At 48.0% G+C, this 27,006-nt stretch overlaps 1 protein-coding gene across 2 annotated transcripts in view; it reads left to right on the forward strand.

The window, feature by feature from the left end:
* MRPL45 (mitochondrial ribosomal protein L45) overlaps positions 1-27,006 on the forward strand; it is a 302,735-nt gene that overhangs the window by 91,688 nt on the left and 184,041 nt on the right. The window lies entirely within an intron of this gene.

A 27,006-nucleotide genomic window follows, 5' to 3' on the forward strand; every position in this document is an offset into this window, starting at 1 on the left:
AGATAGACACAGATGTGACCGCATCTTACCTAGTTTTGCTACTCCAAGGTAGGTAAAGGCTATCTTTCCCAAACCCATTCAACTCTGTAATGGAACCGGGATGGTGTGTGTGGAGCAAACGCTGTTGCAGAGGAAACAGCCAGGTGGCAGAAAACGGCTCTGATGATGGTTCTAGTTGCGGGAGAGGGGGAACTGCGCCCCAAAAAAGGTCTTTGGTGAATGTAGCCAGAAGCGGGACCTAAACAGTCGACAGGCAAGTAGAGAGTGCAGCAGTAACTAACCCACAAGGAGGAAGAAAGGGAAGGAAACAAGCGGGAGAGAATTAGCAGCTGAGAGTCAGGAAAGGAATTTATGCGTGAAGGCATGAATGCTAACAGAAGAAGGAAGGTGAGGAATCCAGGTGAGAGTAACGGGAGGAATGCAGAGGCTTTAACTAGCAGACACAGAGCTATGAACTAGTACATTGCTATTGGTGTACTGTAGGCAACTTCAGGTTTATTCTTCTGAATCCTGTTTATGAATGCTGTTGCTAATCATTTGTTCTCTTTGATAGAAGTAGAATGGGATGCTGTTGAGATGTGCAGTGTGTGTTTAGGCATTGCTGCATTTGATCTGAATTCACAGAACAAACATTACCTTAACTATAGTACACTATTAGTAAAGTTCTAGTTGATAGCATTCAACTATCCCCAAAATATATAATTAAGGATCCACAGCACCGATAAATTCCTTGGAAAGTATTTCCTTTTGGTTTTGTATTTGATATTTGGTAACTGTCCATAATGAATCAAATGGGCTGTGTTGATAGGCAAGCGCATTCACCACTGATTAATGCCCATAGGAAGCCTCCAAAGGGTGAGAAGGTTGTTGGCAAAGGACAGTAACATTGGAATGTTGAGGATGTTATTTTTCCTTAATCTAAGGAGCAATGTTTGACGCAAATTGTGACTTCATAAATATATTTTAAATGGATTGTGTCCTCCCACGTATTCCTCATCTTATGATAATTATCCTTCCAGTTTAGCTGCTAAGGAATTTTTTTTCGACGGGGGTGCTGTGTGCGGTCTCGTCGAATCAATGCCCCTCGAGGGCCTCAGTTCGACTGTCTGTCATCACAAAGTAGCGCACGCAGCACCCATTGGCTTCAGTTCCGTTTTTCCGAGCTAACGCTTGGAAGAATTATGGCGCGCTTTGGTTCTTCAGTGAACTTCGATAGGTATTTTCGTTTAAAAAATGTCTTCCCCGTTGGCTCAATCAATGCCTAAAATGGGCTTTAAGAAGTGCCAAGACTGTGGATCGAAGATGTCGATCACCGTCCCCACCGCATATGTCTGTGGTGTCTTGGTACCGGTCACTGTACTTCCGACTCTGGCTCCTGTCAGGCGATGACCGAAAAGGCTCTCAGGGAGCGTAAAGGTGAATTGGCGGTGGGGAGGTTGCCTTCGAAGTCCCATTTGAAGAGTTCAAAAAGAAAGACTGATGAGTGGAGGGGTTCTCCTCGATGTAAAAAATCAAAATGGTCTTGATAGAGAAGTCGACCACGCCATTCTTCAAAACTGCGTCATAGGTCACCTTCGACCTCAAGCGATTTCTCGGCTGCGGTAATCAAGTGTACAACTAAATAGACTCCCCAGCAAAATGGTATGCGTTTCGTAATGAAATGCTCATAATCTTCAAGAATGCGGCCCAGCCCCCTTCTCCCACCCCCTTCTCCCACCCCCCTCTCGAAGGAGAAGCAGAAAGCCCATGCTCCTGTCGATCTGCAAAGACGACAAAGGGAAGTCGAAGACGAAATCATCGAAACAGCAGGTTCTGCATCGAGAAAGAACTTGATCTGACGTGAAATCGTCGAGGGCTTTGACAAGTCAGGAATCCAGTCCATCGAGGGTTCCTTCGAGAAGCATAAGACGTCGACAATGGCGGCGCCTTCGTTAACACAGTCGGATCCCTGGACACCAGTATCGAAGTCAATGCCAACTAAGGCGACCCCCGACTTCGAAGTCATGCCGACGATTACTTCGAGATTGTAGATGCCAGTGGTAATCCAGGAAAAGGTTTTCACCCATCTATGAGGATGATGAACCTTCAGATGATAACGCACTACAATTTGTGTTACAATATGGCACTCCTAATGTACCAGATGAATTGATTTCTGAGTCTAGATTAAAGGACTTGTATGACGACCTTCAGTCGGCCAGTGGTTTAGATACCTCTCCGAAGTTAAAATTTGGCAAACCAGATCTTACTGATCATGCTGACTCCTCATATAGGAAACTAATGAGTAGGGTTATAGAGTTTTTAGGTTCTCCTTCTTTTGAGCAGGATGACATGACTGATATCTTGGATCAAGAACCCCAAAATGATAAAATGTTGCTATTGCACATTGCACTACAAAAAAGGGTCTCTGCAAATTGGCAGACACCACAGACTGCAGCTGCAGTGAATAAAAATGTTGCTAGAAAATAAAGACCATCCAGCAGCTATCCAGAGCATCTGACTAAACATCCAACACCTGAAAGATTGGTGGTTCAGGTTGCTACATCTACCAAGCAGTCAGCATACCCATCCATCCCTTCTGATAGGGATGATAAGAGAGTGGATGCCTGGGCAAGACAGGTATTTACTGCTGGCAGTATGGCATTAAAGTCAACTAATGTAACTTGTACCTTGTCAAGATTTACGTTTACCCTGTGGGATTGCGTAGCTATGGCGGCTGATCACATCCCAGAAGGAGAGGAAAGGGACGGCTTCCTGGCAATAAAGGGTGGTAAGGAGGCAATGGGTGAAGTCTCCAGTCAGGTCTGGATACTGCAGACCGTATCAGCAGATCCATGGCAACTAGCACAGTGTTACGCAGGTTTGTGTGGTTGAGGAAGTCCGAGTTTGCAGCAGATGTGCAAGCTAGACTTCTCAACATGCCGTTTGATGGCTCGAGGGGCATGAGAGTTTGGGAAAGCTGCTGACCTCAAAGGTGGCGGCTAAATCCCTTAGCACCACCATTAGACAGCCTCAACAACCTTGCTTTGGTTCATCTTCTTGGAGGGGTAAGTACTTTCGATTCTACTCAATTTGAAGAGGACAAGCCGGTCAGAGAAGATTCCCTCGTGGTGGACGAGAGAGAGGTGCTAAGCCAACCCAAGCAGCAGTTTTACCATTGGCTGCCTCAACCCTTGAGGCCTTGATTCACAAGACCCCAGTGGGAGGCAGACTTACTCAGCATCTGAAAGAACGGCAGGGCATTACCTCTGATGCTTGGGCACTGGAAACTGTAACTCAATGTTACTTCCTCCCTTTCCAAAAAAGGCTTAGAGATCATCCACCGGGGAACAACTATTTCAAAATTACAGATCCGCTCCTTGTGCAGGAAATTTTGACCCTGCTAGAGAGAGGTGCAATAGAACATTTATCTGTAGCGGAAAGGAACAAGGGTTGGTATTCCCCCCATACTTTCCCATTCCCAAAAAGGATGGAGGATTGAGACCCATCTTGGACTTAAGAAACTTGAACAAGTTCCTTGGGAAGGACAAGTTCAAGATGGTTACCCTTTCCCAAATCCTTCAGGCTCTCCAACTGCAAGACTGGATGGTATCATTGGACCTTCAGGATGCTTACTTTCATGTGCCTATGTATCTCAAGCACAGAAGGTACCTGAGATTCGCGGTTGGCGGTTCTCATCAGTTTCGAGTTCTGCCATTCGGGCTGACATCTGCCCCAAGGGTTTTTCACCGAATTGATGGTGGTGGTGGCAGCAAGTCTCCGATGAGGGGGGGATCACGTCTACCCATACCTAGACGATTGGCTGAACAGGGCTTGTTCACCCAAACAAGCCCGGGAACATCTAATCGTAACCTGCCACTCTCTCCAGAAACTGGGATTCTCCCTCAATTACAAGAAGTCCCACTTGATACCTTCTGAAAGATTCCAATTTATTGAAGCAGTCCTGGATGCTTTCTCGTGCAAAGCCTCGCCACCCAAGGGGAGAGCTCAACATATTCTGCAGATGGTCACCAATTTTCAGAGTGCCCAGCATATTCGAGCCTTTTTTTTTTAAACATTTTTTTATTTAAGGTTGCTCAGTGTCATGGCATCCTGCATTTATCTGGTGCCAGATGCTTGCCTGAGAATGCGATCCCTTCACTGGGCTCTCAGGACTCAATGGTCCCAGTTTTCAGGCAGAATGTCAGACCACCTGAAAGTTCCAAGCAAAGTCTGTCAGGACCTTCTGTGGTGGGCTTGCAAGGACAACATTCGAAAGGGAGAATTTTTTTGGCAGCCATGGCCGAAGATGACAGTAGTGACGGATGGCGGTGGGGAGCCCAAGCCAACGATCTGACAATCTGCGGTCGTTGGTCTCCATCAGAGTCCAAACTACACATCAACCTTTTGGAGTTTAGGGTAATCAGACTAGCGCTGAAGGCCTTTCTGCCCTCTGTACAGGGAAAGAATGTCCTGATAATGACGGACAACACAGTGGCTATGTACTACGTCAACAAGAGCAGAGGTGTAGGGTCACTACCACTGCGCAAAGAAGCATTGCAGCTCTGGTTCTGCCCAATTCAAGAAGGAATCTCTTGATCAGCCGTTCACCTAGCTGGAGAGGAGACAATGGCAGCGGACGCTCTGCGCAGGCAGAGCACTCTCCCACAAGTGGTAACCAGCTCAGGAAGTCCTTCAGGAGATCTTTGGGGATCCCATCAAGTGGATCTGTTTGTGACCAGTGTCGACTGGAATTGGGAGCTGTTCCGCTCTAGGGCATTTCCCCCAAGAGGAGCTCTAGGGGACACGTTCGTAGTAGACTGGGAGTTTACACTCCTGTACGCGTTTCCTCCAGTCCCCGTCATTCCTCGCATGATCAGGAGGTTGAGAAAGTTTGGGAAACCCACAATCCTAATTGCCCCGGATTGGACCAGGAGGGCGTGGTGTCTGGACCTTCTGGACATGTCCATCTGCCCTCCAATACGTCTTCCACAAGGAGGATAGTCTCTCGTGAGAGGAGGGTCGGGTTCTCCATCCAGAGGTCAAGACACTCCACCTTCACTCATGGTTATGGAGAGGCTGAGGTAGAAGAATTGGGACTTCACGGATGACGTAATGGAGATCTTGCTTTCGGCCAGAAAACCAGCAACAAAATCTTTGTACCGCTGCCGTTGGAACAAGTCCAGCAAGTGGTGCAGGGATAAGAATGTGGATCCATTTCTGTGACACACCTGTGATACTTTCCTTTTTGTTACATTTGGCAAATCTGGGGATCCAGATTGGAACAATTTAAGGTTACCTGGCGGCGCTATCTATTTTGAAGCACTCTTCAGAGGAGGATTCATATTTTAAGATCCCTCTGATTGTTCAATTCCTAAAAGGTCTTACTAATGTATTTCCACCAGTTCCATTCAATGTCCCTGTATGGGATCTCAGTCTGCTGTTAAGATTTCTAACATGCATTCCTTTTGAGCCTTTACACTCATGCCTATTAAGACTTTTAACATTCAAAAGTTTTTTGTGTATTGCAAAAATGTCAGCCCGCAGCATAAGCGAGTTGCAGGCTCTTTCCTGTAAACCTCCACATACGGTTTTCTATAAAGACAAGGTTGTTCTCAAGGTGAAACCTTCTTTTTTTTTTTAACTAAGGTAGTCTGCGACTTCCACTTGTCTCAAAAAATAATTTTGCCAACTTTCTATCCACCTCCCCATCCAGGAAAGGAGGAGGAAAGATTACATAGACTGGACCTACAAAGGGCTCTCAATTTTTACAAATCTAGAATGGCTAAATTACACCGAAATTACCAATTATTCATTGACTATACTGGCCCTAAATTGGGTCTAGCTGTTACTAAACAAACCATATCCAGATGGGCCTTCGTGGCTATTAGTGAATGTTACAGATTAGCGGGCAAGGACGCACCGCAAGGCCTAAGCACATTCCACAAGGGGCATGGCAACCTCTGCTGCTCTTCAGAGGTTTCCCAATCAGACGTTTGTTCAGCGGCCACTTGGTTGTCTGTTCGTACTTTTGTGGGACATTACTGCCTGGACTCATCTTCCAGTCGGAGGACAATTTGCAAAAACGGTCCTTCATTCGGTCCATGATCAGAACAAAATATAATTCGTACTCCCACCACCAAATTATTACTGCTTTGGGAGTCTATCATAAGATGAGGAATACGTGAGGGGGCACAATCCATTCAAAGAACAAGTTACTTACCCATGGTAACTTTCTTTCGATTGGATGTTTCTCCCACGTATTCCTCATCGCGCCTCCCAGCCAAACCCTCCACACAATTTGTGTTTTTATACTATATGGTTTCTTGGAGCCTACGGTCTATGGTATGCCTGGGTAATTCCTCTTCAGGAGGGGGAAAACAGAATGATCTACTTATACTGATGACGTCGACAGTCGAACAGAGTCCCTTGAGGGCCATCGACTCGAGACGGCACACAGCACCACTTGTCAGAATAATTATTCTGAAGCTGGAAGGATAATTATCATAAAATGAGGAATACGTGGGATGAATATCGAAAGAACGTTATCATGGGTAAGTAACTTGTTCAACTGGATAGCTTAAATAAGACATTCCTGTGGTGGTATGATTTAATCAAAGATTGAATTGCAAAATGCTTAACGTCCAGGTGATTACATGTATTTGGATGTGTCTGGCACAATTTTGTCAATCTTGTCCTGAATATAAAACCTGGCTAAATAGACAGAATGCTTTTTTTATGGAGAGAGTGCAGCTGATCACATACACCCAAACAAGTGGGTGGTACAATACCTGTTGAATGGATTGTGTCCCACGTAGTCCCCCCCCCCCCCCACCTCCCCCCCCTCTCTTTTTGCAATATAGGGCGCTTTGCATCACCGTCGTCGACTGTCCCTCGAAGGCCTCCATCCCTTCTTGAGGCTGAGGTCATCAGTATATATAGCACGCATTGCACACATTATTCTGATCCGTTTTTCCGCTAGCTTTGCATTGATAACTGTGCATTTATTTCTGTTGAATATTACAACCATTATCCTTAAAATGTTGACCCCTAAGGGTTTAAGAAATGTGTCAAGTGCAGGGTCGAAGATGTCCATCACCAATCCTCACCACGTTTGTCTGTTGTGGTTGGGCATCGACCACAAGACAGCAGACTGCAGTTCATGTCAGACTGACGGGGAAGGCGCTCCAGGACCAGAAGGGGAATTTTGCAGCGGGTAAGCCCCCCCTGCCCCCCCTCCCCCCCCCCCCCGAGGTCCCCTTCCATGATGCCTTTGAAAAGATAATCATTGAATGTCGTTTGTGGGGTGAGTCACTACTGAGAATACATTCTAAGAAACGTTCTTGATCTCCGAGAGGTTCCTGTCAGAGTTATGGGTCTCCGTCTTCTTCCGACTCCTTCTGACAGCAAGGTTGCATTGCATGCCCAGGTAGGTCAACCTCGAATGGGAGACATTTTGTCTGCAGATGATGATACATCTTCGTAGAGGCGTCTCCGGCCCCTTCGAAGGAAAAGATGAAGGGTCACGACCTTGTAGCGCCTGCCAGGGCAGATAAGGAGTCCAAACAGGCTAAAGCGTGCGTGCCCCCAAGCCGGGCCAAAAATCGTGGACCACCTCAAGGCCTTGAGTCGAGGAGAGGCCCGTTCCTCTAACCTTTGAAGACTCAGTCACAGGTCGAGCCTGTCTAGGACATCACCTTCGGCGCCGAAAACTGTTGACTCCCTCGGAGGTCGAGAAATCCTTCAAACCTTTGCTCGAAAAAGACTTAACTTTCCTCCATTTTTGAGAAGGCTGACCCCCTCAGACGAGGATATCCCACCCTTTGGCCTAGAATATGGAACACCTAATGTTCCAGAGGCGCTAGTGTCTGAGTAATTCAGAATTGAGAACGTATATGACAACCTACTGAGTGCAAGTGGCATGGACACTTCCCCTGAAATTGATTTTGGCCCATCTGACCCATCTGAGCACGCTAAGGCATCATACAGACAACTAATGATATGGAATTTTATAATGTGCCTGTAGACCAGTATTTCTAGTCGCGACAAGGCAAGGAGGGTGAAACAGAGGGAGGACAAAACGATATTACTAGGTCTTGTGTCATTCAGATCGCGTGAGTGCATGGAAGAGGAAGGGGAGAAGTGCTGAGGGGGGAAAAAAGTGCAAGTAATGCAATAAGTGCAGCCGGCGGGAGGCTCAAAAGTGCAGAGCGAGGGGACTGTAGGGTTGCAGATACAGCCCACAAGTGCTGGGGGATTCAAGAGGCAGTGTGGAAGGCAAATGCCCAAGTTCAGAGGGTAGCCAGGTGACCAGTGCATGGAGCAGTCGGGAAATTAGTGGGGGAGAGGAAGAGTGAAAGCGGAAGCGAAAAGGAAGGTCTTGAGTTGCTTCTGGAACCAGAGGTGGTTCTGCTCAAGTTTGAGAGAGGCAGGGAGGCTGTTTCAGAGGGAGGCCCCAGCCGAAGAGAGATCTGCCCCCAAATCTCTGCTCTGAAAAGCCACTGACCCTCAGAGTTGGAGGTGGATGAGCGGAGTGCTCGAGAAGGGAGATGTTTAGAAAGAGAGAGTTGGAGGTAGTGCAGTCCCAAGCCCCAGAAAGCCTTGTGGATGATGCAAAGGGTCTGGAACTTGATCCCTGCCGCCACGGGGAGCCAGTGAAGAGATTTCAGAGCTGGAGAGATTTTATCCCTGGGCTTGAGGCCAAGGACAAGTCTTGTGATCCTGTTCTGGATAGGTTGTAGAGGTCGGAGAGTAGGGGCAGAAAGACGCTGTTGCAGTAGTCCAGCCTAGAGAGAACCTGAGCTCTGGATGGAGACCATGAGCTTCTGGGGGAAAATGTGGAAAGGAAGAATACCTCTGAGGAGGTGCAGCTGATAGTTTGACATCAGAGATGTGTGAGGAGAGACAGAGAGGGTGGGGTCGAAGATGACCCCAAGGTTCTTAGCATTCACATGTAGGAGCAGGAACAGAGCCCAGAGTGGACGGCCAGAGAGAAGGAAAGGAGGGAGCTGGTGTTCCGATGAGGATAAGTCTTACTGGCATTAAGGCAGAGATCATTGGCGGTGCACCATTCCTGAATTGCGGCAAGACAGTCTGGTATGATGGAAGAAGAGGCGGCTGAGTGGAGCCTAAAAGAGTCATCTGCATAACACAAAGTTGGAGCAGAAGGTAGCAATGTGATGGGCAAGAGGTGCCAGGTAGTGGTTGAAAAGCCAGGGAGAAAGGTTGGATCCCTAGGGGACACCCAGCCCTCCAGATAAGGTGCGCATTGAGCCCTTTTATGCATGCAATTATAGCCCTTACAGAGCATTTCATGTTCTACTGCGTAACGTTTACGTTGTTTTTATTTTCATTAAAAAGCACACTTTCCTCCACTAAATGGCACTGTAGGAGTGTTTTGCAGCCTATGTGTAAACTCGCATTTTGCTCCGGATCAACTGCTATGCTGAGCATGGGCACTCTGCCAGGGCTGGACTGCCCCACCGGGACATCCCCCTGTAGGCCTCTGGGCATAGGGCCTCTTTGTCACGTGAATCCGCCTGGGTGGTTTGCGTGAATTGGCTGCCTGCAGTGCCGGCTGGCGCTGCCTGTCCATTTATTTTCTTCCCTGGGCTCGGCTGAGTAGCTAGGCTGCGCGCCTGTACATGAGGACCTGGGCTGCCTCCTGGCACCGGAGAACCAAAACCGCACGTGCCCTGCCTGCCCCTGCACACAGATTGCACAGCAGCACAGGTCAGGGGCAGGCAGTGCGGGCTGGGCAAAGAAGTGTTTGGTGACGGTGTGCACTGCCAGGGCAGCGGTGGCCGCAGTGAGGGGCCTTCTTCGCTATGGCGTGATCAAGGTAAGCAGATACCGAAGGAAAACCATGAATGAAATGTATGCTTTCTATTGGCACACAATGAAAACGATTTTTTTTTTAAAATGTAGCTACCAATAATACGACTGAACACTAGCTCAGAATACGGGATCCGTGTCTTTGTGCAGTGGCTCTAGTACAGTAACCCTTTGGGCCCACTTGGCCCTCTTGGCTAGCCTGGTTGTCATCCACTCCTCCTGGGTCTGCCTAGTCGGCAGCTCCCCACTCCTACCCCCCACCGCCCTTGCCTGCTCCCCGTTGCTGTCAAACCTCCGCTATAGTTGTCAGTCAACGTAAGCGTGTGTACCCTGTGGTCAAGTTTACACGTTTTGCGATTGCCTTACGTGTCGAAGCCGTGGCGGATTTGTGGAGAATTCCCTCCTTCGGTAATGAAAAGTGCAACGCCTTTGCTTAAAGCCACTTTAAAAGCTCCCCCCCCCCCTTTTCTTCATGGGTGCTGCCAGTTTTCCTACTAGCCGCCGCTGCAAAGCTTTGGTTAGACAAGTATAGCCTTAAAAATAGGCGGTGGGTGGTGGCTTTGCGACGTCAGCAATGGCATCCAAAACTCCCACTTTCACCTCATGCCACGGCTGCCTGCCCCGCCCCCCCCCCCTTCCCACCCTCTGAGGAATGACAGCCGATTGTTGCGTAGCGTTCCTGCACCTGGGAACCCACCCACAACGCTCTGCCTCGCGGCTTTCTTTTATTGGAAACCATCAATATCTACTGCTCCGCATTTGAAGTGTTATTTTGGCACATGGGGGGTGCACCATGCCATGACCCCATTCATTCAAAGAGATATATATGATAATGTGCAGGTGTCTTTTGAAAACAGGACCACGTGTCAGAGCTGCTTTGATTTTTAATGAACACGTGTTAATAAAAACGATACAGGTTGGGTTACAGATGTACGCTTTGCTTAAATATAATTATTCTCTTTTTTTCACAGAGTAGGAATTCTGTTAAAAGTAGCATTTGGATGTGTGAGAACAAAGCTGTGATATTTCAATGACTGGTTGATCGATTGGCGGGTGCACAGCATTATTTGCACGTACATGACTGAACTGTTGCATCGAAATGCTTAGTTTTGTACAAGGTTTTCCACCAGCAACAATAACCTGCAGAACACACAGCACTCCAGTGCTGTGAATGTATCAGGTCTGCACTGTCAGGGCTTTAAGTGGACTGGCCTATAGGGCAACAGGGCAAAGCCTGAACCAAAAACAGAAAATGCTAGTGTGGGCCAGTTTTATCGGTCAAAGTGGGCCAGTTTTCTGGCCCATGTGGGAGTTTGATGAGCTACTTCACCACGCAGCAAGTAGTTTTGACCAGTGTTACTGAATACATATTCTTTAAAATGCACACTTTGCATCACATTTTATCAAAAACCTCCCCCTTGGGAAGTACTCAAATAGTCTAGCTGAGGGTGAGCAGTCGTCTGCAGTCCGCAGTCTTTCTACCCTGTTCTTTTTGCTACTGGAGCTTAAAAACACCCATTCCACCGCGGAGCGGTGAGCGGAGCGTGAGCTGAGGGTGAGCAGTCGTCTGCAGTCCGCAGTCTTTCTACCCTGTTCTTTTTGCTACTGGAGCTTAAAAACACCCATTCCACCGCGGAGCGGTGAGCGGAGCGTGAGCTGAGGGTGAGCAGTCGTCTGCAGTCTGCTGCAGGCGCTATGGAGCCCCCCGGCACAAGCGTAATCCTTCCTGAACAGTCCGAAATAGAACTCACTTCAGAGGCCTCTTTGCGAGTACTACGGAGTTCCTCAAAAACATCAGATGGTAAGAACGCCAAATTAATGCAATGCACAAATAAACTAAAGGAGCTCAGGCCCCCTTCAGTGCCAATTAACAACATCTCTTTGGGCCCTCTGGCTACAGCGCCTAAGGCGAATACGGCGAACACGGCCGGCTCCGCACCTCCGCCGAGCCGGCCTCTAAACCACACAAACCGAAAGGTCCAAAATTTCGTTGACCCCTCCGGCGCCACGGTCCCTGTACCTAACGCTGCACTTCATTCATCAAATGATCCCCACAACCCCACAAATCTTGTGGATGATTTCACGCCTATCCCAGCAAACGAAGTGCCCAACCTCGGGCGGACTAAATCAACTCGGACCGATACCACGGCCGAACCCTGCCCCGCACTAAGGACTTACGGCCTGTTCTCATCCGCTGCAGCGCTTCAACAAACGGAGACCCGCCAGATCTTCTGTCCTATCGATACGGCGCCCCACTCCAGTTCCTTCTGCGACCCATCCCCCGCCTGGCGGGCGTTGCCCCACCGTCTCGTAAACGAGATGAGGGACTCCCTGGCTTCGGCAGTCGGAGGACGGCAAGGCCAGGCTCCTGCACCGCCCGCCAGCGGCGAGGGTTTTGGGACCGGCTTCTCTAGGAGCGAGTCAATTTCGGCTAAGGCAGGGTCTTCAAATGAGCGCGGCAGCTCTTTGACACAGGAGCCCGCCAAGCCGCACCTGAACATCATTACGGCGTCAGCTCCCGGCGCTCAGTCAGACCAATCCTCCGCCTCAACCAGGTGTGTTGCTCCGGAGGGTGTTACAACGTCCCTTTCTACGGATGAAACCTCAGCTACGATCACAACGACAATTGAAGTGGAGGCACTAGTCCACGCCCCATCCCTAGCGCAAAGTAACAGTGCCCCTCTCCGGACCACTTGGGCCCCCCCACCAGCCGACTGGGATTCCACACCTACACAGTTTAATGTGAAAACAGTCGACGCAGCGTTGCACGCCACCAGCAAATCCCCTTCTTTGAAACTGGGGGTCACTTCCATCATTCTCACCCCGGAAAGGCGGTTAGACAACCTCAACATCTCTCTAGAGACCGACTCTACGCCCGATCCTAAAACTCCCGAACCGAAAAAAGTTTGCAAACAAACTAATAAAAGAAACAAAAAGTCTAAAATAAGCGCGAACAAAAAAACCAGTAAAGAAACGAAAACAGGGAAGCGGACTCTACCCGCCCCCCTTTTGTCCAGTGCACTGAAAGACTTCATAAATAAACAATTCAAAAGGAAACTGGACCAGTCGAAAGAACTCTCGGATGCCGAAATCTTGGAGGCCATTCAGGACCTCCAACCCATGAACAAAGCAAGAAAATTAATGCCGGAGACTCCATCCCACGGCCAGCACAAACTACCACTTCAAAATCAACGAATGGTCCAAAGTGACCCTCTTAGTCCACCCAGCTGCGAACCAACGGCGAAAAAGATTACGACCAACCCAAACAACGAGGTCCCACAACGTAAAGAAGCGAATGCTGTTCTAGATCCACACAAAGTGACCTTCGACTCTCAAAGGCAAACATCAAACGGCTCTAACGAAGTGCTCTCAGGCGTCCCCGTGAATAAAGACTCCGAAGCAAAGGGAGCGACCACTGATCCAACGAGCCCGATCCCAAGGGACATCCACCCCTCCTCAGCCACGGAATACAATATCATTGAAGTAAGCAAGCACCCTTTTCCTAAACCCCCGGGTCCTCAGGCTAACCAAACCTCCCCTACTCCCGTACGAGTGCACAAATTGGGAAATAATACACCGCTGATGTCCTGTGCAACTCGACCTCTGGGAGATCACCTTTTCAGTCTAGACGAGGTCTCTCCTCAAATAGATGACCTCCAACAACCATCAGACCCATTGCCCCACTCTACCCCACGATCCAGATCCCCGCCAAAAAACAGAAGATTGAGCGAAATCACAATTCCGGAAGCAAAGTCTTCACCTTTGAAAAAACCTGACCTCTCAGTCATTATGTCTGCAATCACAATAGCTTTAGCTCCATTTGGAAAGCTTTACGAAGCCATCAATGACTCACTGAAGGACAACAACGTTCTCACTGCAATGATGCACACCAAAATGATATTTATCGAAGGCTTCATAACAGCCCTTGAACAAAGAAACAGAGAACAGAGCGCGATGTTGGACTCAAAGCTGAGTAGATTAGAAGAGCTCTCAAACCGTCTCAAAGCAACCTCGCTAGTAGCATTAGATAAAGAGTCCCAAACAGAAATCGTGGCACCTTTTCTACAACCAGTCCCGATTTTCAAGAGTCAAAGGGAAAAGCATATACAATCAAACCGAGCAGTGCCCGAATATCAGAGACCAGAGGAAAACCAACAAAAGACAACTCAGAGCATAAACAGTAAACCATTGCTAAAAATCTCTGCGACAAACGTAACGTTTTCCTCCGTGGCTCAAACAGTATCGGCCCTTGACCCATTGATGGCAACAAGAACAAAACAAAAAGAATTTTCAAAAGACATACCAACCACACCACAGCAAAAATCAAGCTCAAACAATTCAGTCATCTGTATTTCCTCCTCCCCCAAATCCGCCGACGAATTCTTGGCCCAGAGCTCATTGATGAACATAAGCCAACATCTGGACCAAATTGATGGTCCCTCACCGAACCAAGCCACCAGAACTGAAAAGATCTTATCCACCACGTCAATCCCAATCGTCCACAAAATTAACAAGCCTCCTTTGGCCACTACGATTTCGAACCATTCAACAACACCATCTCCTGAATTAACTTGTACCAACCTGAATCCGAGCACATTGAGACAGGGACGGGAAAACCGTGTCACTTCGAGTAGGAAGACCTCTCCTCGAACCCGTCTGTTCAAAATTGAACAAAAAACGTCCGACGACCGGTACATGATTTTAAACCGTAATACGGTCCTGAGAACACTAAAAAAGGTGAAAACTCTTCAGCACCTACAATCAGCCGATTTCACACTAACCAAACCATACCACAGAAAGAATCAAGCGAAGGCTTACTTACACATCAAAAAATCTGCACTAGACAATCTACAACATGACATATTTGCCGAACTGGCCGTACTGGGCTTCAACCTCTACGAGATCCCCTCCTTGATCCCCAAAGATCCACTAAAAGATAGCTACAGAATGTCCCCGAAAAAAAACTACAGATTCAAGTCACGCACTGAAGATCTCTATCGATCAGCAAGAAGGGGAAGAAGCCCAACATCACCATCCAAAAAGCGCTCGTCAAACAACACATCACCTTCGGATGGTCGCCTTACAACAACACGCCGAAGATTAACCTCAAGGAGAGAGGAGAGAGTGGAGCACAGTGAAGATCGTAGACAAAAATACAACTCTGAACGGCATCATGGTCACTCTGCAACTACACGGCCGAGATACCACGCCAACAAAGAGGCGCCTTCGATCGACAGAACCTCGAGAAATACTACAAAGCCGACCCGAAACGAGCCTGAAAAGTCAGCCAAGGTAAGCAAATGGAACTGGTTCCGCAACGTCCTGACTCCAGGGGTGAAGAAATAGCAACCATTGGGCGACGTTGTAGAGACGTCACCCACATCCAAATCTCTGCAGCAACCATCGTCGAGAATAAACATAAGCATTGCCTCATGGAACACTAGAGGCCACGTTCACCTCACCAAGTCTGACAGTCAAGATCTGAGTCCGTACGACATCATTTGCTTTCAAGAAACGTGGCTATGTGAAAAACCGGCCCTTGACGGTTACCGCATTGAAATATCCCCAGCCTCTAAAGGACCATTGGGCCGCCCTTCGTCGGGATTACTAATAGCAACCCGCATTGGATCCGGTATAACCATCACAAAAGTCCTTGCCCGCAGCTATGAAATTCTGGCCATTCTGACTACTTGGAACACCGAAAATTCTTCAATCAATCCTATAACCCAGGACTCGGTAGCAATTATTAACGTATACTGGAACCCTCAAAAGACCTCTCCAGCGACCATGTGTGAAAAGATGTCCAACATAATCGACGAAATCACCATCAAATATAAATCTTCGAACATTGTGATTTGCGGTGACCTTAATGCGAACTGCTCTACAGCTGACGTCCCAACCAGACGCGATCTTACCAATTGTTCTGCATCAGACAGAGGTTCCGCTTGGAATGCCATCATGAAATCTAGAAACCTTCATAACTCAGCCGCCAAGTCAGACCCTGAGGCCCTGATACCAACATGGGAACGTGGCTCGTCATCAGCCACTCTGGACTACATCTTCGTTTCCGATCCTGTGTACTCCAACCTAGTGTCATTCAATGTTATTAAAACAAAGCACAGTGATCACAACCTATTAAATCTGATTTGCAGAAACAAAGAGACCTTTGCGCAACTCTATGAAACTCAAATCGAGACCAATTCGCAACGAACCCGTCTTCGATTGATTGCTCCAGATATCCGCAAACTAACAGACCAATTTGCCCGCCTGACTTCAGAACCCGCATCTCACAACGGAGTGGCCAGATCAAGCTACATTCCCCTTCTGTTGGCTTTCAAAAAACCAGGGAAGATCTCCAAAATTCAAAATAAACAACACACCCATAAATATAATTCGACCTTAGTAGTTAAACGGAAACTCCTCAGAAAATTGAAAAGAGTGGCAGTATCCTCAAACCTACCAAAAGATTGGGAAGCCCTCAACGTAGAGACGAGGAACTTCAGACAATGGCTAAGAAACGAAAGAAGCGGCCTTTATCAACGGGATGCCGAAGACATGCTGAAGGCTCTCACCAATAAAAAATCTCGCGATTTTTGGTCACTCATCAACAAATCTAGCAAGTTTCCAAACTCGCACATGATAAACCCAATCCCAGAAGAAAAATGGGCATCCCACTTCATGAACCTATTTCATCCAATAGAAGGCTATGTTGAAGAAACAAAGCGTACAGAACTCACAACCTGGGTGGACTTAACTGATACTAGTGACATCAAGTCCATAATTTCAAAATTAAAGTCATCAAGAGCGCCCGGGCCCGACGGCCTAGCAAACCTCGATCTAAAACAACATCCGGAGGAATGGTCAATCCTCATTAGCTCAATCTTCAAACTCTGTCAGGTTAAAAGAACGATTCCGGACTCATGGACGACTGCTGTGGTCGTCCCGATCTTTAAGAAAGGAGCAAGAGAGGACCCCTTGAACTATCGGCCAATAGCCCTTCTCGATGTCATCGGGAAAGTGTTCGCTTCACTCCTCCTTCTACACTTCCAGAAATGGTCCTATACCTCGACGTGCTTCGACTTCCTGCAAACAGGATTTCAAAAAAATGCAAGTACGAGCATCAACATAATGTGCTTGAATATACTAAAGGAAAGAGTCTTAGCAGGAGCCCCTCAAATCTTCCTAGCTTTCGTTGACCTGTCCCAAGCGTTCGACAGAGTCGACAGGCCCAAATTGTGGTCGAAACTGAGATCTTGGCATTGCCCGGAAAACATCTTGGAACCCATAATCAGTCTCCACGCGAACACTAGCATAAAGGTTCGGCTAAATAATCAAGGCCTCACCTCGAAGCCCATATCAACATCCCGCGGAGTGAAGCAAGGTTGTCCGTTGGCCCCCGCCCTGTTTATATCCTTCCTCGGTGATTTCAAAGACAGCCAAGTACAGATACGATCGTTTCCGCCCAAAATAGGCTCTACAAGGGTCCCCAGACTCCTGTACGCGGACGACCTGATCTTACTCGACCAAACCCAGGTCGGTCTGCAACGCCAATTAAATAATCTCGCAACTTACATCATCAACAACAATCTCGAGATTAATAAATCCAAAACAAAAATAATGATCCTGCAAAAACCAGGGAGCAAAAAGACAGATCGTTTTCACTGGCATCTAAGCAAGACACAAATCGAAGTGGTCGACTCATTTAAATATCTAGGAGTCCAACTCGATTCTACAAAGAAGGCCCTGAATATGCAAGCAACCCTTTGGGCTAAGGCAAAGAACCTAGCCGCTCAACTAAAAGCAGTCGATCGAAAATATGGCAAATTTTCACTCCAGCCAGCAATCAACTTCTACAAAGCAAAAATTATCCCTTCTCTAACGTACGGCATGGACGCCACACCAGCAATTCCTCCTCATCTTTGGCCTAGACTTGAAGGTCTAATTTGGAGAGCAGTCCTAGGACTTCCCAATTCGACACCAGTAGCGCCGATAAGACGAGAACTTGGCCTTACATCCCTCAAAGCAATGGTAGATCACAGTACTTTACAGCTCTACAGGAATGTCATCCACCCAGACAGCCTGGAAATCTACCACATGATAGCCGAAGAAATTGAAATAGGCAAAAACCACTTCATGAACAAGTGGGCTACGGAACAAAAACAAAAACTCCTCTTAATTGCCTGTACGGAAGAGGATCTGAAGAACAACCCTACCAGGGTCAAAACCAAACTAGACTGTTGGGATTGGATTTCTACCATCGACAAAGGGACTTCATATAAACTTCTAGTCAACCTGCCGTCGAATACAAACAAGCTGAAAGAGCCAATGGCTTACTGCAAAAGATATCCCAGCAAATCACTCATGAGAACCTTTTTGAAAGCTCGTTTGAATGTGCTACCGACACAAGAAATCTTAGCCATTAGATCGAGATCTAAAGAAAAATTTTGCAGACTCTGCCAAAACTCTGAAGAGACTGAATCAATAAGACATCTAGTAATGTGCTGTCCCGCCTTGCACCAACCCAGAATCGCCTACTTTAGCTCTCTGACAGCCACCTCTTTCGCAGGAAACGAAGATATTTGGTGGAATCGAATCATCAATGGCGAAAAGACCCGATGGCACACGGCAGCCGCCAAACTTCTAAAACTTGCAATTGAAAAGACAAGAATCATCACGGTCGCTGATCCATCAACGAGAGAAACTTGAATCTGTGGCTTATATTGATAACAAACCTCTTCAAACTGCAAACGAGATCTGCTTCACTTGAAATCAGTCCTTGTAAAAATCTGTTTCTTGATTATATACAAGTAAATAAAAAAAAAATTAAAAAAATAAAAAAAAAAAAAATAGTCTATCACCAAAGGAACGACTTGCCATTTGCAACTGTGGGACAGTTTTTCATTGGTGCTCAAGGCAGAGCCCCAGCAGTCTCCAAAAAGTGCTCCTGATTCAGGGCTCCCTCACCAGCTCGATTGGCACCCAAGCCTGAGTGGGCAGGTCTCAGCTCAGATGGAGAGGGGGGCATATTGTCATAGTTCCTCTTGCTGTACCTGCTTCTGCATTTGCTTCTTAATTCTAGTAACCAAAACCATAAGGCATCACTTACACTGCACAATACTGGTCATCTGTGTTGGGTGGGGAAGGGTGAAGGAGGATATTTGGGCACATGGTGAAAGGCCTGCCTGCAGGGGTCTGCTCAACAGATTAGGAAACAAAGGGAGAGGTGGGTGCAGCAAAATCACTGTTGGCAATGCACCCTCCACTCCCATCGACATCGTAACAAATAAAAGGAGATGCTACCTCTTGTCCACCCCCCTGCCCAGTACTTATGTCCCTGTCCCCTTGCTAGAATGCCCCACGCTTTCTCATCCCACTTAAACCACTGCTGCGTGCATGCTGGATGTCAAATGTCTGTAGGTAAAACGATGGAAGGACGAGGCCGGCATGCAAAGTGCCACCATTCCAGAAACGCAGCGAGAATGCTGCATTCGAACCCCCGCACTGCTAGTGACAAGCCAGTTTCACGTTGCACTGTGCTATTTCATTTGTGCTCAATTTCTTGTTTCATTCAATAGAAGTTTGACGCATAACGCTGTATCAAGTCTATTAACAGAAACGATGAAGTTGAGCACAAATGAAATATCTGAGTGCAATGCAACACAGAGCTCGGGTTTGAATCCCCAGCGTGGAACACGATAACATTTCTTTGTCACGTGCTGAGGACATTTCAGGACACGCCCATCAGTTAGGACACCCCCCCCCCACGATTTCTCACTCCACTTAAAGCACTCAGAGGAAGGTAGAGGTGTCGGGGGCCGGGGTAGTTGGTCTGGTGAATAGGACAAAAAAAGCGATGTGTGACAGGGCATGAAATGTGGCAGGAACACTGACGCTGCACCAGCAGCAGAGAGTCCTACAAGCATTTTGCTCCCTCAGAGGAGGGCAGCCTTAGAGTACGCCAGAGGAATGTTGCTGCATTAAGGTCCGCTGGTGTAATTCTATGTACAGACCAGATCCGTTTTCCCCACTTGTACAGAAAATAAACTGCCTCCCCCTTAGCAATCAAGATATCTCACTAACATTGGAGAGGGGGGGTGGGAAGAGTCCTCCGCGTCCTGTCCTAGGGAGTGAAATCCACTCCATGCTTTCATATCAACGGAGTACACATTTTAAATACAAGGAGTCTAATTTATAATGTGGCCAGGGGTGGACTCGTTTATAGGGAATGCTGGAGATTTCCAGATGGGCCTTTGCACCCTGGGCCTCTTTTGTGTGGTGATCTATTTTATTTCCGAATTTTCTCATGGGAAAAGGTTTGGGCTTGTTGAAAATGTGTAATATGGGGCCACTTTGAACATTATTTCCAGAGCCTCTTTTGGTTCCCAGTCCAGTACTGCACTCTGCAGTTTGTGCATAGTGCGGAGGAGAGGACCCTGCGCCGTGTATGAAACATTTAACCCTGCCTCAACACCTAAAAGATTTCCCAAACTCAAGTAAACTGGGGTTCCAAACGATTTCTTGTTGCGTCCTGTATAAACCGTGATTAGATGTGCTGGCTGCTAGTGAAACATGTCAGGAAATATTACTTGCCAATGAAAGCACCGGCCACGAGCAATGTTTCAGCGTGACTGCCATTGAGTAGGTGTCCTAGTCTTGGAAGGAATGCCTCTCCTTACCTGTGCCCTACCGCGTGGGTGTGGCCTAAGAACCTGTCGGAATAAAAGAAAGCCTGTTATGTGTAGCTTCCAGTTTGGAGAGCACACAGGTCTAAGAATAGCCGAGGCACACCAGGATGTGCCTGCCAACAGTCTAACTTGTCCACAGGGGACTCCCATCTCCCATAGTAATACTAAACAAATGAGCAGGAGCTCGGACGGGGCCACAACAGAGAGCCTGCCTGGGGGGCTGCTAGTGCCCCCTGCAGGGAATCCCTGCCTCCTGCCCAGCAGCTGCCAGTGGCACCTTCAGTGAACTCTTGCCTGTACACCTGCCAACCCTGGTCCATAGTGGAGTTCCTGCTAGTAGGCGGCTGTGCCAGGGCCCCTTCTTTGGCCCGAGAGCTCTGCCCTGCACAGGGTCAAGAGAGAATGAGGTTCCCACGCTTGTGATCTACAAACGTACACTTGAGTTGCACGTATTACAAACAGTATTTGTCATGTGTGGCTGTGTCGCAGTGTGTTGCAAAAACACGAGCCTGGTGTAGATGTTAGTTGTGTGGCTATTTACAGGTGATTGTGTTCAAAGTGTTGACATTTTAAAGCACAGCACTTTGCATTTGCGGGCAGGTTTTTTATGCCCTTTCGAGTATGTACCCAATGGACTACGAATGGAAAGTGGTGTGTCTTAAATGCCAGGATGGCATGGGGCCACTTGGCACCTGTGTATTCCGACTGGTTACGAGTCAGTCATGTGTATTCAGCTCTGGCCTTTTATCCCGCAGATCTTTGCTCGCTGGGACTGTAGTTTCGCTCTGTCCAGCATTGAGGTTGGCTCAACAGAAGTGAGGTTGGCTGAAGAGCGGGGAATAGCCATCTAACAACTGTTTTGAGAAATGGACTGGCTGCTTTCTTTTAGTTTGAAAGTGTGCAGGGGCACTTGCATGTCGTAGGAGAGGCAGTCTGTGGGGCAGGGTGTTGGTGCTACACTGTATGTTTATTTTTTTAAATTTTTTTATTTTTTTATTGGGGGCTTGCTGGTGCAATCCTGTGCCGGTGTGTAGACCTCATGTTAACCCGTGTCACAGGTGAGTAGTGGGTATAGTCCTGTTTTCACTTGCTGTATACCCACAGCATCACACTTGTGGGAGCAGCCTGTGACTTGATGGTAGGACAGCTAGCTGTGCCTTCTATCCGCTGTGGCCAGCCTCTGAAATGGGGTCCCCCCCCCCCTCCCGTCCAGGCCATGCCAAAGCATGCATGGGCATCCAGGATTCCTAAGAAATTGGTTTGGTGAGTAGTGACAGGGAAAATGCAATAATAGTGTGCTGTAATGCCATGTGTGCAAAGTACCCAGACTCTCTGAAGGTGATTTTGTAAATAGTACTTGAGCTATTTGTATTCAGATTATGTTGTGCTGTGTGTCCATGTAGGGTAAGGGTGGTTTACTCTCTTGCAGAGGAAAACACGAATTTTTACTCTCTTGAAATTGCATTTACGTTCTAATTTGAAAAATCGTGCGAAAAATACTACCACCTCAAAATCTTATCTGGAGCACTGGGGACACCACAAAGGTGGGGGGAGGGGGGGAGGAGGAGAAGAAGAAGAAGAAGAAATGGAGAGCAGGTCTTCACCGGTGTTCAGGAGAGCAGTTTCTGTTCTCCTGGCAGCTCTGAAGCCAGACTGGTGGTCGTGGAGACAACCAAGAGATTCAGTGTGAAGATTAAGCTGATAGATGGCCAGCTTTTCCAAGAGATTGCCCAGGAAAGGAGTGATGGAGATCGGGCAATAGTTAGCCAGAGAGGAAGGATCGGCAGAGGGCTTCTTTAGAAGGGGGTGCACAATGAATAGTGACTGAATACCTGGGTTTGGGGAGGCCAGCCACTGCATATGTACAAGATGACCTAACAGACATACTAGACAAGGGTCCACAAAAATAAGTTATTTTTTTCATTTAATACAGAACTACAAAAAAAAGGTCCGGATGAACTGGGAGTCCCCTGACAACAAACCCTGCGGTCAGTAAAGCTTTGACCAAGAAATACAGACCTTCTAGCATGGCCCCAGAATAACTCTCAAAGCACCCTACCCCGGAAAACCTTGTGGTGCAGGCTGCTTTATCCAAGTCTAGACAAGCGGCTTACCCTACGATCCCTTCAGATATGGAAAACCAGCGCTTTGACGCACTAGCTAGTTTTTTCCAGCAAGTAGTATGGCTCTTTCATCAACCACACTTCCACTATGCCTAAATTCATCCACACCTTGTGGGACTGTATTGCAATGGCAGCCGAACATATCCCTTAAGGAGATGAAAGGGAGGGTTTCCTGAATGTCGTAAAAGATGGAAAGGATGCAATGTGCGAATCCCTCCTATCGGGTTTGGATTTTGCCGATAGTGTTATCAGACCCATGCCGGCTAGCACGGTAATGCACTTATTTGCGTGGCTGAGAGTCTGGCTTTGCACCAGATGTGCAGTCCAGGCTACTTAACATGCCCTTTGATGACGCACAACTGTTTGGCAGCAAGGCTGATGAAAGCCTTGAAACATTATTACAGACCTCAAAAGTAGCATCCAAGTCACTCGGTGTTGCTATAATTTATTGATTTTACTGTGCATTTGTAAGGTGCTTATACATCAGGTAAATTGTGTTTCAAAGCACCCACAGGGCAACTGGGAGGCAACATGGGAGTGAAAAGCAAATATAATAAGAAAGAAGCGGTCCTACTAGGCCTTCTGAGCATTCAGAACGTGCAAGTGCAGGGAGAGCAAGGGATGAGGGAGGGGGATAAGTGCTAGGGGTTCCACGGAGGGAATTGCTACGGAGCATGTTTGCAAGCAGCTGTTAAGTGCCTGTCAGAGATCACTTGGTAAGAGTGGCCAACTACCAATACAGGAAGTGCACGCCTGTGAGACCGCACAGGCCAGTGGGTGCCCAAAGGCAAATGATGGGAGTGGGCGGAGGTTGAAGGCAATGGGATGGGGGAGGCCAGGACCCAGAAGGACACATGGGCCCTGGTCAGCATTCTCAGTGACTGAGGGAGAGGGAGAGAGGGAGAAGGAGGAGGTGAAAATGAAAGCCTTGAGGAGCTTCTGGAATTTGAGGCGATCCGCTCAAGACAGAGGAGGGGGGAGGCTATTCTAGAGGAGGGAGGCAGCCGAGGCAAGAGATGCACTTAATGAGCAGTGCCGGAGGAGCGTAAAGATCTGGAGGGAGAGAATTTGGTGAGAGCAGTTGTAGATGACGTGGTACCGGACCCCAGAAAGCCTTATGGATGATGCAGAGGGATTTGAATAGGATTCTTACCGCGAGCCAGTGGAGAGAGTTTAGCGCTGGAGAGATGCAGTCCCTGGGCTTGAGGCCAAGGATAAGTCTTGGAGTCTTATTCTGGATAAACTGTAGGGGGCGTAGAGAGGAAGAGGGTAAATTAAGGAAATGGCTGTTGCAGTAGTCGAGCCTAGAGTATACCAGAGCTCTAGAGACATTGAGCTTCTGGGGGCGGAAAAGGAAGGATTCCTTTGCAGAGGTGGAGTTGAAACTGGGTCTTCTTGGCAAGGTCCTGAATGTGAGGGAGGAAGGAAGACGACTCAAAGGTTTCTGGCTTCAGATGGAGAAGGGGGGAGAGCGCATAGAGGGTGGCCAGAGTGAAGGGAAGAAAGGGGGAGCAGAAGTCCCAATGTGAAGGATCTCAATCTTGCTGGCGTTGAGGTAGAGATAATTGGAGGCACACCAAGACTGGGTGGCAGATACAGTCCAGAATGGAGGAAGTAAGGAGAGGGTCAGAGGGAAGTTTGAAGAGTTGCCATCTGCGCAACGCTGGAAGTAAGGGGAGCAAGTGGAAATTAGGTCTGCAAGCAGAGAAAGATGGATGTTAAAGAGCTAGGGAGAAAGGTTGGAGCCCTAGGGAACGCCACAGGTGGAGATAGAGATATAAGACTACGTCAACCTTCTCATTCTACTGCACTGGCATGGAGGGGTCGTTCTGTTCGCTACTATTCCTCATTTGGAAGAGCGATGCCGGTCAGAGGCGAGAGAAAATGTCCTTGTGGTGGATGAGGAAGAGGTGCCGAGTCCGTCCTGGCAACGGCTGCCTTACCTTCAATCACTGCTTCAGCTGCCTCAAAACCGAGGCCTTGGTCCACAGGACTCGGTGGGGGGTAGGCTCAGTCTGCATTCGGAAGAATGCCAGGGCATTACTTCTGATGCTTTGGCATTGCACTCTGTAGCCCAATATTAGTGCCTCCCTTTGTTAAAAAGGCCTCCATATTACCCACCACGGAGCCACTCCCGCAAAATTCCAGATCTGTTCCTCTTGCAGGAAATGTAGTCACTTCTACACCTACAGGACCTGTTCTCCCGAACCAGTCCTGGAACACCTCAACATCACCTGCCACTCTCTCCACAGTCTGGGCTTCTCCCTCAATTTCAAGAAGTCCCACATGATACCTTCCCAAATGCTCCAAATGTCCTGGATGCATCCTCTGGGAAAGCCTCGGCTCCTGAGGTGAGGGCTCAACGCATTCAGCAGATGATCTCCAAATTCCAGAATGCCTAGTGTCTTCCTATAGTCGCTCGGCCCCATGGCTTCCTGCATTTTTCTGGTGCCAGAGGCACGTCTGAGATCCATCCAGTGGGCCCTCCGGTCCCAGTGGTCTTAGTTTTCAGGCAAAATGTCAGATCTACTTCAGGTTCTGAGCAGGATCGCACAGGATCTCCTGCGGTGGGCCTGCAAGGACCACATTCTGAAGGGGGGGGGGGGAATGTTTTTGGCAACCAAAGCTAGAGATAACAGTAGTACACATCAACCTGTTGGAGCAGAGGGCAATTAGACTATTGCTTAAGCCTTTCTGTCCTGATATGATGGACAACACAGTGGCCATGTACTACCTCAACAAGAGGCAGTGTAGGGTCACAACCACTGTGCAGAGAGGCAATGCAGCTCTGGTTCTGGGCCTTCAAGAAGGAATCTCCCTATCAGCAGTCCTAGACGCTGAGGGGAACTTGTCGGCGGACGCTCTGAGCAGGCAGAGCAGTTTCCCATGTGTGGGAACTAGCTCAGGAGGTCCTTCAATAGATCTTCACCCTTTGGGGAGCCCCTCAAGTAGATCTGTTTGCATCCAGTGTCAACCGGAAGTGCAAGCTGTTCTCCTCCAGGGCATTTTCCCCCAAGAGGAGCTCTTAGGGGACGTGTTTGTAGTGGACTGGGAGTTTCCACTCCTGTACGAGTTTCCTCCAGTCGGTCATTCTTCATGTCATCAGGAGGTTGAGGAATTTTGGGAAAACCGTGATCCTGATTGGTCCAGGGGGACGTGGTACCTGGACCTTCTAGACATGGCCATCTGCCCTCCAATGCGTCTTCCGCTAAGAAAGGACCTTCTCTCGCAAGAGTGGGGTTGGATTCTCCATCCAGAGATCAAGACTCTCAACCCTCACGCCTGGTTTCGGAGAGGTTGAAGTATAAGGATTGGGACTGGAAGACGTGATCAAAGTTTAGCTTTCGGCCAGAAGGCCAGGAACAAAATCTGTCGCTGGAACAAGTTCTGCAGCTGGTGCAGAGAGAATAATGTGTCTCCTTTTCTGTGCGACACACCTATAGTGTTATCATTCCTACTATACCTGGCCAACCTGAGGTTCCAGGTTGGCACTGTCAAAGGATACTTAGTGGTGCTGTCCATATTTAAGCGCACGCCTGAGCAGGCATCTTACTTCAAAATGCCTCTTGTGATTGCGTTCTTCAAAAGGCTCACAAATGTGTTCCCTATAGTCCCTTTTGTGGTTCCAGTATTTAAATCTGGTTTTGAAATTCCTTGTGTGCTCTGTTTGAGCCCCTTCATTATTGTCCTTTAAGATTACTGACATTGAAGACAATCTTTTTAATGGCCATAACCTCTGCATGCAGGGTCAGCGAATTGCAAGCTTTGTCGTGCAAACCGTTGTAAGCAACTTTAGGAAAAGGTAGTACTGGGGGTCCTACCCACTTTTCTGCCGGGTGTGGTTTCGTACTTTCACCGATCCCAGAAAATTGTATTGCCAACTTTATACCCCCGGCTCATCCTAGTAAGGAAGAGGAGAGGCTTCATAGACTTAACCCCAAAAGGACATTAAGCTTTTATATTTCTCGTATGGCGAAAGTGAGGCAAGGTGACCAGTTATTTGCTGTATACACTGGATACAAACTGGTTATTGCAGTGACCAAGCAAACTTTATACCATTGGATAATTTTATGCATTACTGAGTGTTATAGCCTGGCCGGTAAGGATGTGCCTGTGGGCTTGCGGGCTCATTCAACAAGGGGCGTTGCTACTTCAGCCTTGCAAAGAGGGGTGCCGGTACAGGATATCTTTGCGGCTGCCACTTGATCATCTTTACTTACCTTTACGAAACACTATTGTCTGTACTCTGCGTTGGAACAGGAGGCAGGATTCGGGAAGTCTGCTTCAGTGTTATTTACAAATCATGAAAATTCTTACTCCTCCAGTACCATACTGCTTTGGGAGGCTATCCTAAAATGAGGAATAAGTGGGAGTACACAATTCCTTCG

The sequence above is a fragment of the Ambystoma mexicanum genome, chromosome 13 (assembly GCF_040938575.1).
Source record: "Ambystoma mexicanum isolate Mex_15411 chromosome 13, UKY_AmexF1_1, whole genome shotgun sequence".
NCBI classification, from domain to species: Eukaryota; Metazoa; Chordata; class Amphibia; order Caudata; family Ambystomatidae; genus Ambystoma; species Ambystoma mexicanum.